General features: G+C 36.1%; 1 protein-coding gene across 1 annotated transcript in view; it reads left to right on the plus strand.

Annotated features, from left to right (window-relative positions):
• The first annotated feature begins 5,127 nt into the window (after positions 1-5,127).
• Positions 5,128-12,409, plus strand: part of LOC126210086 (BTB/POZ domain-containing protein 9) — a 148,485-nt gene continuing 141,203 nt past the window's right edge. The window contains exon 1 of the mRNA XM_049939212.1: positions 5,128-5,255. The gene's annotated coding sequence lies outside the window, so the exon portion shown is untranslated. The remainder of the gene's footprint in view (positions 5,256-12,409) is intronic.

The following is a 12,409-nucleotide window of genomic DNA, read 5'->3' on the forward strand; positions in this document are numbered from 1 at the left end:
CGAATGGGGGCCTCCTGGCCCACAGTGCCGTACGTTCATTTCCATTTCCACAGGTTTCCTCACAGCAGGTGAAGTGAGTCCCTGTGGGTCAGTTTCAGTAAAAGACAGCACCTCAAACTTGTTGATTAGGGGTATCAGTATAGCACCCCGAGTCCTTCCTAATACCTGTCCACCATGTACAGGACGCCTAGATCTACCACTGACGCGCCACTCGTAGTCAAGCGGTCAGGTAATGACAGATCCTTTACTTTCTACAGAGGAAACAGAATTCACAGAAGAGAATAGTACTTTTGAGGTACCTCCTGTACAGGTATCGCAGGCAGACGACTCTCTGGAGCTCCTCGAACACACCAATTTGCAGCACCTGTCAAGCGTTTGACAGTAGACAGGGCGATTTCGGCCGCTTGCAAACGTCAACCAACTCATCCCGTGTTTGTGAAGAGCATTCACAGTGGGGCTGCACTTTGGCTGGTGTAATGTATTACAATGCAGTGAACAAAGGACTTTAAATCAAACCTGCTGATTATCTTTCAATCTGTAGAGCTAAAAAGTTGCCAATTCCTTATGTGATTGAAGCAGAAACACAAAACGAGATTTCTGTAAAGACAACACAAAAAACTGTTATGAAAGTTAGTAGTTTCCTAGAACGTTTTGACGTTAATTGTAGCTGTTAGCAAACTCGAAAACATAATTTAAGATAAATGCAGATAATATATAGAACTACTCCTCTTAAGCGAAAACCAGATGTTAGAAAATCTGCTGGAGTAACTAAATCACACACACCGAGTTCTTACAAATTGCTCTCAGATTGTATAAAGGACAATGGTAGCTTCCGAAAATTCTCAAAAACGCGCATTTATTTGCGTTGATGTACAATGATATTCAGGGACGATGCATACTTTAGCTGAATTATGAACCACATACGCTGATTTGCTACAAAATTACAGTACGTATTCAAAACACACGTATCACTAACTTACGAAAATTAGGTTTCTAAGCGTCAGAAAATTCTGAAACTACCCTATTTCTCACGTAATTGTACAATGAAATTAATGATAGATTGTTTTGAACGAGAATAGGTCTACTGTCTTTAAAATTTTTAAAAGAACACAATTTAGTTTACGTCTACAATTGACAATGACGGTTAATAACGATTCGTGGGGCTCGCGAATGTTCTAAATTTCTTGATGTATCACATTTCAAAGGGGTATTGTTACACTCAATGAAAGATTACGCAGAAGAAGCTACGCGAACAGTAAAATATGCGAATATAGAACTTTAAATCGACACACGATCTTGTACAAGCGGTCTTACACAAGGGAAAATTCCTAAGCTGGCTGTCATTTATAAACAAACGTGCGTACAGCACGGATTTTTCACTTAGCTAATTCTGTGCAAACTTCCACACTGGCAGGCCGAAGGCTGACACTACAGCGTAAGTTGATCTCGACCAGAAATCGCTAAAATGTGCAGCACCAACAAAGTACATCTTCTGCCTGTTGCAGTAACAACGCAATTTCCACATAGTAACAATGTCGGAAGTTCGACACATCCACAAAAGGACACTATCAGTCCAATCCAGTTTTTTTCCTAAAATAATTGTGTAAATAGTTTGTAATTAATTAGGAAAGTGTAACAAAACTAATAACAATATTCTGAATAATCATTATGGATTTAGAAAGGGGCGGAGTATTGTACACACTATTAACAAAATCATCACAGAAATAAGCAAATGCTTTTATAATCGCTGTGTATATCCGGTATCTTTTGTGGTCTCCCTGAAGCATTTGGCACAGTGAACCACAAGCTAATGCTCCACAAAAAAACTATTTATGATTTCGAAGTAAAATCTTTGAGGTGGTACTCATCCTATCACAAAAACACAAAACAGATGGTTGCTATGCAACAAAAAGATGAGAGAGCCTGTTATGGTTGGAAGGATATTGAATTAGGCATATTCCCAGAATCCATACTACGTCCGTTAGTGTTTCTGATACACCATATGTCATTGAAGATAATCTCAGCCAGTTCTGAGAACTCCACAGCTTCAGTTTGCTTTAAAAACAACGAATAACTACCCCGGAATACAAAACAAACTCTTCAAATACTTGTCATTATCCTGCTATTTACTAATATAATTATATCCCATTAATTTGAAAGAAATCAGCAAATATTACACAAGAAAGCAGCGTCGTTGCAAAAACAATGAATTGTGTCAAGCACTAAAGGGGCCACTAGACTGTCAATAATACTGCTCAATATTTAAGGATGAGCAATAACATTGAACGGTATGTGGGTTAGAGACAGTGTTGCCGACACAGAAAAAATTATTCCGCTAAACTGAAGTTAAAATTCCACTAAATACTGATTATTGTTATTTACTCCCCTAAAAATGAAATTTAACTGCGTTGGTAACTTACAAAGAAATTTTTTGTCATCGTCATGGCATATTATTATTATTATTATTATTACTAAAAGGAAGTTTACTAAGTTCATATTCCACTCAGCAGATTAATGTAGTCGAATCCACAGTATTTCATTTTCCTCCTCGTCCTGCAGTAGGTTGTCTGCTGAAGTACTGAGACCGAGGTGAAGGTATTTCTGGGGCATTAGCTGTCATGGTGCCGTAATCGTGACAGCGCTTACCAACACAAATAAGACCAGCTCTTATTGTAATTATGACGTTCACCATAATACGTAGTTACTCTGTTCTGGAGAGACGTTATCATCAAATTTAGTTTGCTAAAGGTCCTTTCCACCTCTGCATTGGGCCACGCTAAAACCAAAAGCATAACAGCCAGATCTGAGAGTTCTCGGGAAGGATTTAAGCCGCTGGCATCTCCGTATGACTCAATTTCATTCCAGGACGCTGCAGTATTGTTGATTTGTTTCCATTGGACTGTAGTCAGTTTGTACAACTGAAAATCAATTTTAGTTACTGTACTGTCTGACAAGCTTATTTTCTTAGCCACTGATACTATTGGTTCTTTTATTACTCTCAAGTATTCTCTAGGAGCGGTTAAGATACTTTTTGCAACACTTTTACATTTTCGGACAAGAAGCGTTGCAGTTCTCTGCAAAAGAAACAAGAAAATGTTCACATCTTTTCCTTATGGCATTCTCAACCTCAGATGAAATTTCGTTGCAAGTATTCATATCCTGCAGTAAGATGTCGACTTCATGACCTTCCGGTAAGTATATTATCGGCGACTTATATTTGCGAACATCTGCTGTTAAAAGATCGCCTCTATACCCTGGTACAACAATTCTCCTTACGAGCCCACTGAATAGTAAAACAACATCGTTTAGGAGTCGTAATTGGCCTGCGGAATTTGACTGAAATTTCTTATTTACCAGCTGACATTCTTCTAAATATGGTTTCAGAAACGTAGGATAAGTTTTGTTTACATCACCACTGTACATATTACGGAGGACTTGGGCAGTATAGCACTTCTCACGCAACACTGCTAGTTCAAGCCACTGAGACAAAGCACGAGAAACAGCCTCTAAAATAGACATCCAACGTGTACTGCACTTCTCAACGTTTTCAGTGGATTAGCTCCGTCATTTACTGCACTGAATAACATTCTAAAATTAATTTGCGGATGAAGACTTGGAAAACCAAGAATACGTTTCTGACAACTAAAATTCCAAACTCTGGGCAAAGTTTCAGCTGCGGCAGAAGATACCGCCAGCTGCACGGAATGGCAAGCACGAGGAATTAAGACAAGATGAGGAACTTCTCTTTTCAAATTCTGATACACAATTACACACAATTTTTGATGCCTACCATAACTGCTGCATTGTCAGTACCCAAACCGCGCATTAAATGAATGTGCAAGCCGAACTCATTCAGCAAAGATTTCAAACCATTGGTTACTGCCACTGCGTTGCCTTACTCTAACTCTACCGTTCCCAAGAATGTGGAAACAATGCGACCTTGAGCCTGGGGAAAGTATATCACCACGCCGTTAACAATGTACTGGCACTAATGTCTGTAGATTTACCCAGAAGTACACTGAAACATCTGTCTCCTATGTCCTTTCTCAGACTGGCCTTGAAATGTGGGTAAACATTGTTTCTAATCACACCACTCTACTTGCTTCTATGCAAATGCATCTGAGAGCCATGATGAGTTCCTATAAAACACCGTTTTGAAAGGCTGCAGAGGTGATCCACAGATCTTACTGCGGGATGGTCAGCCACAAATAAACATAACGCAGCTTCTGCAACAGAAACTTCATTGGACTGGCTAACTACCTGTGCATCTAGTTTCGACTGTCCCTGTGGAGAAAAGGGTGCCGCGGCTTTTTGAATGATTCAATAAATCCGACAGACGCGAATTTAAATTGCACTGGCAAAATCGACATCGCACGCTAGAAGGATCGGCGGGTATTTCAAGAAGCCAGTCTTTGAATTGTTTGTTGCTAAGCCACTCTTTTCTAAACTTTTGGGTGTATTTTTTGTCCTTTTGCTTCGACATTTTGGCGAGACAACCAATAAAAAAGTAAAAAAAAAGTCACTGATTACAACGCGATTAACTGCACCATAAACATTAACTATTCAACACCATGCGCTGCACCAACTTCGTTCCACGGGAACTTATAACTGAAATGTTAAAAGCAAATAACTAAGACTGGAAAGGATTGTTCTGTTGTGTTGAGGCAGGGGAAACACTAAATCGAAATTTGATTAGTAAGAGCTGTTGCCAGTTTATGATTTTCACGGTAAATATAATTACAAATTGTATTATGGAAAGGCTGAATTAAACGGAAAAATATTGTTGCAGTCATCAATCCACAAATATGTTAAAAAATCCGTTGACCGCTAAATGCAAAATTTCACCCATAGACAGTGTAAAATCTGTCAAATTTAGCGGAAATTTCGCTAACTTGGCAACCCTGGTTAGAGAAGTTGTTTGTCGCTACAGAAGCTGAGAACTACATTCCAGAGGAATAAAAACTGCGGTTATAAGCCACTTTCAGATCAATTATTACAAAATGTCAAAAAAGTATGCTACTAAAATTTGCTTAAGCGAAAGGAATGCCTGTAACGAGTTTGAAATTCCCGCCTCGCTGCAAAACTGCGCAACGGGTCGTTACGTTTCGAGAGCGAACAGTGGAACGCAGTAAACATGTCGGCAGTTGTTATGTGCAGCTTTTCGCCGAAGTGTTCCTAAATAAGCTTAGTGTGTGAGTTCCAGTTGTTCTACATGCTGATGGGACTGTTTGCCGTTTATCATATTGAAATTACAGGTAAAATTTTACTTGAGCTGCCTATCGAGCATGTTTTCTTCCACAGCAGCCTTGAAATGCTGGGGTATTTAAGTATTAAATGGACGGTTTGGATATTATTTGTTTTATATGGAGACGTCGATCTGGGGGAACAGAAAATACACGTGGAATGCGTATTTATAATAAGGGGTGATCGGTAGATAAATATTCTTGTAGCATAATAGCATAACCTGTAAGACGCTATAATCCGTTCGTGTGTCTGTTTAACTGTCAGTACCTTGTGTTTTGCTTACGTAACGAGTATTTTTGGCATTTGTATGTAATAGTTTTTTTACAGTCGTAAATTTGAGTGTTATTACCACTCTCGACTTTGACACAAATCGGGAAGTGTGAGTACACGGAAATGACTAGAAGTAATTAGTAGACGTTATGAAAGCTTCCGATGTATGTTGTGTGTACAACGGGTCGGAATCAGTCGTGCTGTGCATAAAATAACATTTCTGTTGAAATAACATTGTGTTAATTACTGGATTTTACGAAGAAGAGAGTGACCTAGTGTTCGATAACTATTCATTTGGTGCCGCGATTAGTTTTTTTATGCAGTACGACGTTTAGTGCCTGCCTTAATGCCATCGTTTAGTGCCGGCATGTGTGCCTACAGGATTAAAAACTTTAAAACTACTTCAATTTATTATAGTACGTGTTCTTAACTGTTAAGAACAGTTAAGTTTGTAATTAGTTATGGCTCATATGTACCATACAGAGGATCAAGTTGTCATTTTGTACTAATACGCACAAACGAAGACCCGACTTGCCAGAACACCAGTTAGTAATTGCGAGAACACCCATTAGTAATAAATAACAAGCCGGCGTGGATTTAATGAGCACCATTTGCCATTACTATTATTATTATTATTATTATTTAATTTATGGCCTTCATTAGACCACTCTAGTCAACAATACAAAGTTGTAAAGAAGTTCTTACACAGGGATACAATTTGGCTCAACAATAACTTAATATGATATTTAGGTAATATTATTATTAGAGTCTATTCTTATATGAAAGGTGTTTTGCTCTTGTCTGCTCAATATTTCTTCATTCTTTCAGATATTTTCTTTTTATTCTTCATCTGAGACCACTCTTCCTGTACTCCTTTTGTTGATTTTCATTTGTAGTCTGGTTTGCGGGTCTTGCAGTTTTCTGGTTTTCTCTGTCTTGTTTTTTAGGTCATCTACTGTAATTTGGAGTTCTTTTATATCTTCCTTAATTTCTGTGATCCATTTGCTGTCGCTCTTGCTATTCCACAATTTTTGGATTATTTTTTTTACTATTCCTGTTTTCTGGAGTTCTCATCAGATGTCCAAAGAATGAGATGCATTTCTTCCTGATCGTGCTCATGACTGATTCTATTTTCTTATATACTGTTTCATTTGATGCTATTCTCCAATGTCCATTTATTTTATACTGTTTATTTATACATGTCCTAATTATTCTTCTTTCTATTTTTAGTATTCTGTCAATTTCTGGTGTATTAGTTGTTTTGAAGATAGTTTCAGCTGCATACGTTATTTCTGGTTGTGTAACTGTTTTATAGTGTTTTAATTTTGCATCTATAGAAAGGCTTTTTTTGTTGTATGTAGTTTTGGTAATGTAATTTGCGTAATTCAGTTTTTTTATTCTATTCTGCCATGATGGCTTCTCATTTAGATTGTATGTTATTATTTTGCCTAAATATTTAAATTTATCAACAATTTTGATTTCCTGTTCTCCTATTGTACTTTTGTTTGCAAGTGGTGGATCAGTTAGCATAATCTCCGTTTTTTTCAAATGATATTCTAAGGCCTACTTTCTCTGCTATTTCTTGTAGTGATTTCACTTGTTGCCTGGCTTCTTGAACGGTGTTGGCTAGGAGAGCAAGATCATCAGCGATTAATCCCAAGCAGTTTAAGCTAATATCATCTTTTGCACTTCCAATTCTTATCATCTTTGGATTGTCCTTGTACCATTCTCTCATTATGTTTTCCAGTGCACAGTTGAGCAGTAATGGTGCTAGGCAGTCACCTTGTCTTAAGCCTGTTTTTGTGGGGAATGGTTCTGAAATTTCTCTAAACTTCACTTTTGATTTGGTGTTGGTTAGAGTGAGTTGTATTATTTTAATTAGTTTTGGATGGAGTCCAAGATTTCTTAAAATTTTTAATACTGAAGGTCTGTGGAGACAGTCATATGCCTTCTTAAAATCTGCAAATGTTATTCCCAGGGGTTTGTTCTGTTTCTTGTAGTATGCCATAATCAATTTTAAACTGATTATCTGCTCTGCACAGGGCAATTCCATAGTTACGGGTGTTACATGTACACACCTTAAAATCAGGAAAAGTAATTTAAGGAAAAATATTTATTGAATTTAATATTGAAAACTTTTAAGTCTAACATTATATTTCATGTTAGAAATGTTGATACTGGAATTGTTTTATTGTTCTCCTGGTTATTAATCAAAAAAGTAGTGTTACGGGTGTTACCAAAAGTAGACCTGGCTCCTGTTATGAGTTAGGGAATTCTCTAATTTCTGCAAACTTGATGAAGCTTTGATTCTTGTAAAACAACTGTTAAGAGATATTGCCCCAAATTTTATTTTGGAATATAAATTTTTATTTTTTTTGGACATCATAACTCAGTATATATATATATTTTTTGCTGTTACGGGTGTTACATTAAATGTTACGGGTGTTACATAGATGTATCAGATTTGATTCTTGAAGGAATAAATCCACCTCTTACAATTGCATAAAAAGAAAAGAAGTATTGTAGTTTATTTGGAATAAAAGTATGTACTTAAGAAAACATATTTGAATGATAAAGCTATTTATTACACAAAAAATAATTTTGTTACAATTAATAGTACAACTAGGCCAAAATATCGTTACGTACTTAACATTTATCTCATTTTGTAGGCCTAATAAATTTATGACAAAAAGGTTTTCTTATTATTGATAGGTTTAAAAACTTCATTTAATAATCTTTTTCAGCAACATCCAACTCAAAATTGAACTCATAGTACAAACGGTTACCTTGTTGTCTGATTTCTGGTGTTGTTACCTTTGATAGTACTTGACTGAATTTCACAAAACAAACATCAGTTTCATCTAGTTTAAAAAGTGTTTTACTTTTTCCTACTGACTTCAGAAACATTATTTGCACATCCTCCTCTTCATCAACCTCACTCTGGCAGATTCCCAAGTAACGGTATTGAATTTTGGATAGGGTTGGCTTCTTTTTGTCACTTGGAATGTCAACCAAGACAAATAACCCAAATTTTAAATCAGACTTTTCAATTTTATTAGTTAGGCTTAACTCACAAGCACTTCCAATATTGTCTTGTAATTCAGATAGTGAAACAGTCTCCTGATCAGAATCATCAGAACTGCAAACTTCATAGAAGTTTATGCATCTTTTTGCATGTAATGTTTTAACTTTGGCTTCCTCACTAATAAATACTGACACCCTTGTCATTAATGACTCTGCTGTTTTTGAAACCAGCAAATCAGTTGTGTTATAAGGTCGAAAGTGATGGCAGCCCTGTATTTGAGGAATTGCTTGTAAATTTTTCCATCTTTCATCCAAAATGGGAATGTTATGCTCCACTGTTGTCTTATCAACCCATAGTACTTTAATTTTAGAAAAATTCTTCAGAGTGTAGTCATAAAAGTCAACTGCGTTGTTAATAATAACTTTCCTAGATCTAACAGCTGTCCACACGCTCCTCTTCAGTGCACCTCCAATGCCATCCATGGCTCCTTTACCGTGTGAACTCGCAAAAAAATTCCACTCAACTGTCAATCCAAAGTCTCTCTCAAAATAACATAGATTGGACAAAGTATATTTATTTTTGAACTGCCCAGCACAGTTGTCAGAAAATATAAAAACTCTTTTAAGTTTAGGAAATGCTTTTTTAATCTCCATTATAACAGTTTTAAGAAAAGTCCACACAGAATATTTTGTGTGTGAAAGGTCGTTACTGATGACTGCATAGGACCTGACTTCATGGTTTGCAAACCAAATGCAGAAAGTGCAAATAGTTACTTGTGAATGCGCCCAGTGTGCACTCTGTACCTCATCTTGTGAAATTAGAGCATAATTCTCTGCAAAATCCATTTGAAGAACACATTCTTCAACGTCAAGGCTGTTTTTCTTTCCTTGGAAGAAATCACTCTGCTTTATCTTCACGTAGCAATGTTTTTTAAACTGAGGCAATTTGTCAACCAGTGATGCTAAGGCATCATTGCAGCTCCCTGAATGTTCACTAAGACAAGGACGATGTTTCGCATCATTTTCCCATTGCTTCCAGACAATCTTTTTAGTTAAGTCAAAGCCTTCTGGGATAAATTTGCTCAATTTAATTTGACATTCCTGGCATGACCCAAAAACACAGTCTTCGTTCTGTGAATTACAACTTAATTTGTTTAATAATTCCTTGTGATTGCTTGGAACAGATGGAACAGCTTTGCTCAAAGACTCAAGTATGCTTATGAAATTGTAGTGGTACTTACACACACATACATTATGTGGTGTATATGATGATGGGAGAACAAAAGGTGGTCGCAGTGAATAAAACGTGGACTTTCCTACAGAAATATCTGGATGGAGTTTTTTGAATTCCTCATAAACCTCTCCTACAGTCAGAAGTAAGTGACGCTTTTGGAATTTCTGTTTACATTCTCCCTTTTTCCATACAGTTACAACATCTTTACGCCCAGGAGCTTGGCGGCTAATGTCGTCCCTAGTGAAGAACTCATGAATTTTTAGTTTTTCCTCTTCACTTAAGACTGGGGTTCTGTTATGTTTTGTATCACATATGAAAGTTTCAGAGCCAATTATATTGGAAACTATCTTTTTAATAACAGCAGATTTTTTACTGGGGCTTTTTGGAAGTACCTTCAACACTTTCTTCACAGCTTTACCAAATGTCTGTTTACACTTATAAGTCCCAATAGGAGAAGATTCATTTGGAACTTTTGATCTTGCCATTTCTAGTTTTTTCTTTTCTCTGAATGCTCTCACTCTCTCTCTTGTTTTTCTTCGATTCTCATCTCTAAGATGTTGATTATTTTTCAATTTTTCTTTAACCTGCAATCTTCTTAATTTGTCTCTTTCTCGTTCTTTCTTCAAGTAAGCTTCTCTGTTTTCTTGGTTTTCTTTCATCTTTTCTCGGTGCTTCTTCACTCTTTTCCTTGCTGGTACTGGTGCCATGGTCTGCGAAGACAGAAATCCTGATAATGTAGGCCTATTTGTGTATAAACATAACACTGTGCAGAGAGATAAAAATAAGACATTGTTAAACATAGGCTCTTATGAATGACTACAATTTGCCTCAATAAGCAGTTTACTGGGCCTATATAAAATTTAAAACTGAGGTTAGCAATATTGTTGTTCTTGGAAAAGTTAGAATGGAAAACATAAACTATACGTAATCAAAGAATTTTGGGCTTAATTAACTTTTTAGGAGAACATCAGTTGAGTCATGTTAATGCCCTAATTAACATTTATATAATGCAGGTATAGTGCTTAAACAAATGTATGCAGAGGAATAAAAATTTTAGTTTTCATGCTTAAAACTGTTTTCATATGTAATAAACACAGTTAAAAAAACTTTTTTCATTCTTAATAATATCCTTTGGTTATAATTTAAATGTAGGGCCTAGGCCTACTAAAGATGAAGGTGCCATTAAACCTTCCAATTCAAGTTACGGGTGTTACGCATGTGTTAAGTAACACCCGAAACAAAAATTAGTAACACCCGTAACAGCTCTAAGAGTGTTAAATAAGATTTCAAAATGCCATGTAATGGTATGATATTGTAAAACATTTGCATAACCTCACTTTTACAGAAAGGTATTGTACAGAACAGATTTACTAGATTACAAATTAAACTTTTGTATCTTTCCTGTTACGGGTGTTACAAGCTGCATATATATTATAAAACTAACAAAATAAAGAAATGCAATTAGCTTACCTCAACAAAACGAATTATTATGAGCTATAACAATGTTGACTTCAATATTCTTTGCAACAATAGAACAATCAGCCATAGATAACACAACCAATACTCATCTGGAAATAGCATAAAACATACCTCTCTGTGGTGCCATAGAGTAGTGCACTTTAAACACTTAGTGAAGGTAGAAATTTAATTTTTTCATATTCATGATTATTTTGCAGTGAACAAATGTACTTTTAACTTTGCATTTTCAATGTTATATTTGTAATATTGTCATTTTAATTTTTTTGTCACGAAGTCTCTTTAACATGGAATGACCCCACAGCTTCTCCATGATTTGAAACCTCCTGATATTCCCCTAACTCTTGTTCTAATTGCTCCTTGATTCTTTCATATAGGATCTTGGCTAGAATTTTGTATGTGCAATCTAGGAGAGAGATTCCTTTGTAGTTGTCTGGGTTGCTCTTACTCCCTTTTTGTGTGGTGGCTGGATGATAGCTGTGGTCCAATGTTCGGGGAAACGTTCTGTTACCCAAATTTTTGTTAGAGCCATGTGTAAAGTGGTCTTGGCTGTGTCACTTGCATATTTTCACATTTCAACAAAAATCTGATCTTCTCCACATGCCTTATAATTTTCATGTTGTTTAAGAATTTTTTCTACTTCTTGGAAAGTTGGAGGGTCTAGTTTGTTAGGTTTGGTTTTTATTGGGGTATTTATGTTGATTTGTAAGGGTTCTTTGAGTTCCTCGCAATTCAGAAGTTTGTTAAATGCTTTTGCCATGATTTCTGCATTTTCCTTGTTACTGTGTCATTCTTCCATCTTCATCTTTCAGTATTAGTGTAGGGGCCCCATATTGTTGTAGTTGTTTCCCAAAGATTTTATAGTAGTTCCTGGAGTTGGTTTTATGATAATTATCTTGTATAGAGTTTATAACATCTTTATGGAATCCTCTCTTGATTCTTCTAATATTTTATGTGAAATTTTTCTTTCATTTTTTAGGTTAATGGCATTATCTTCAGTTTTATGTGTTTGAAACTTTAACCGTGCTTGGTGTCTATCTTCATGGAATTTGTCACATTCTGATGTCCACCATGCATGTTTCCTTCGGGGGTTCAAGGGAGCTAGATTCTCCGCTTCTTTTTGTAAGATTAGGCGCTAGTTGTTCCAGATCATGTGTTAAT

This window comes from Schistocerca nitens, chromosome 10 (assembly GCF_023898315.1).
Source record: "Schistocerca nitens isolate TAMUIC-IGC-003100 chromosome 10, iqSchNite1.1, whole genome shotgun sequence".
Taxonomy (NCBI): domain Eukaryota; kingdom Metazoa; phylum Arthropoda; class Insecta; order Orthoptera; family Acrididae; genus Schistocerca; species Schistocerca nitens.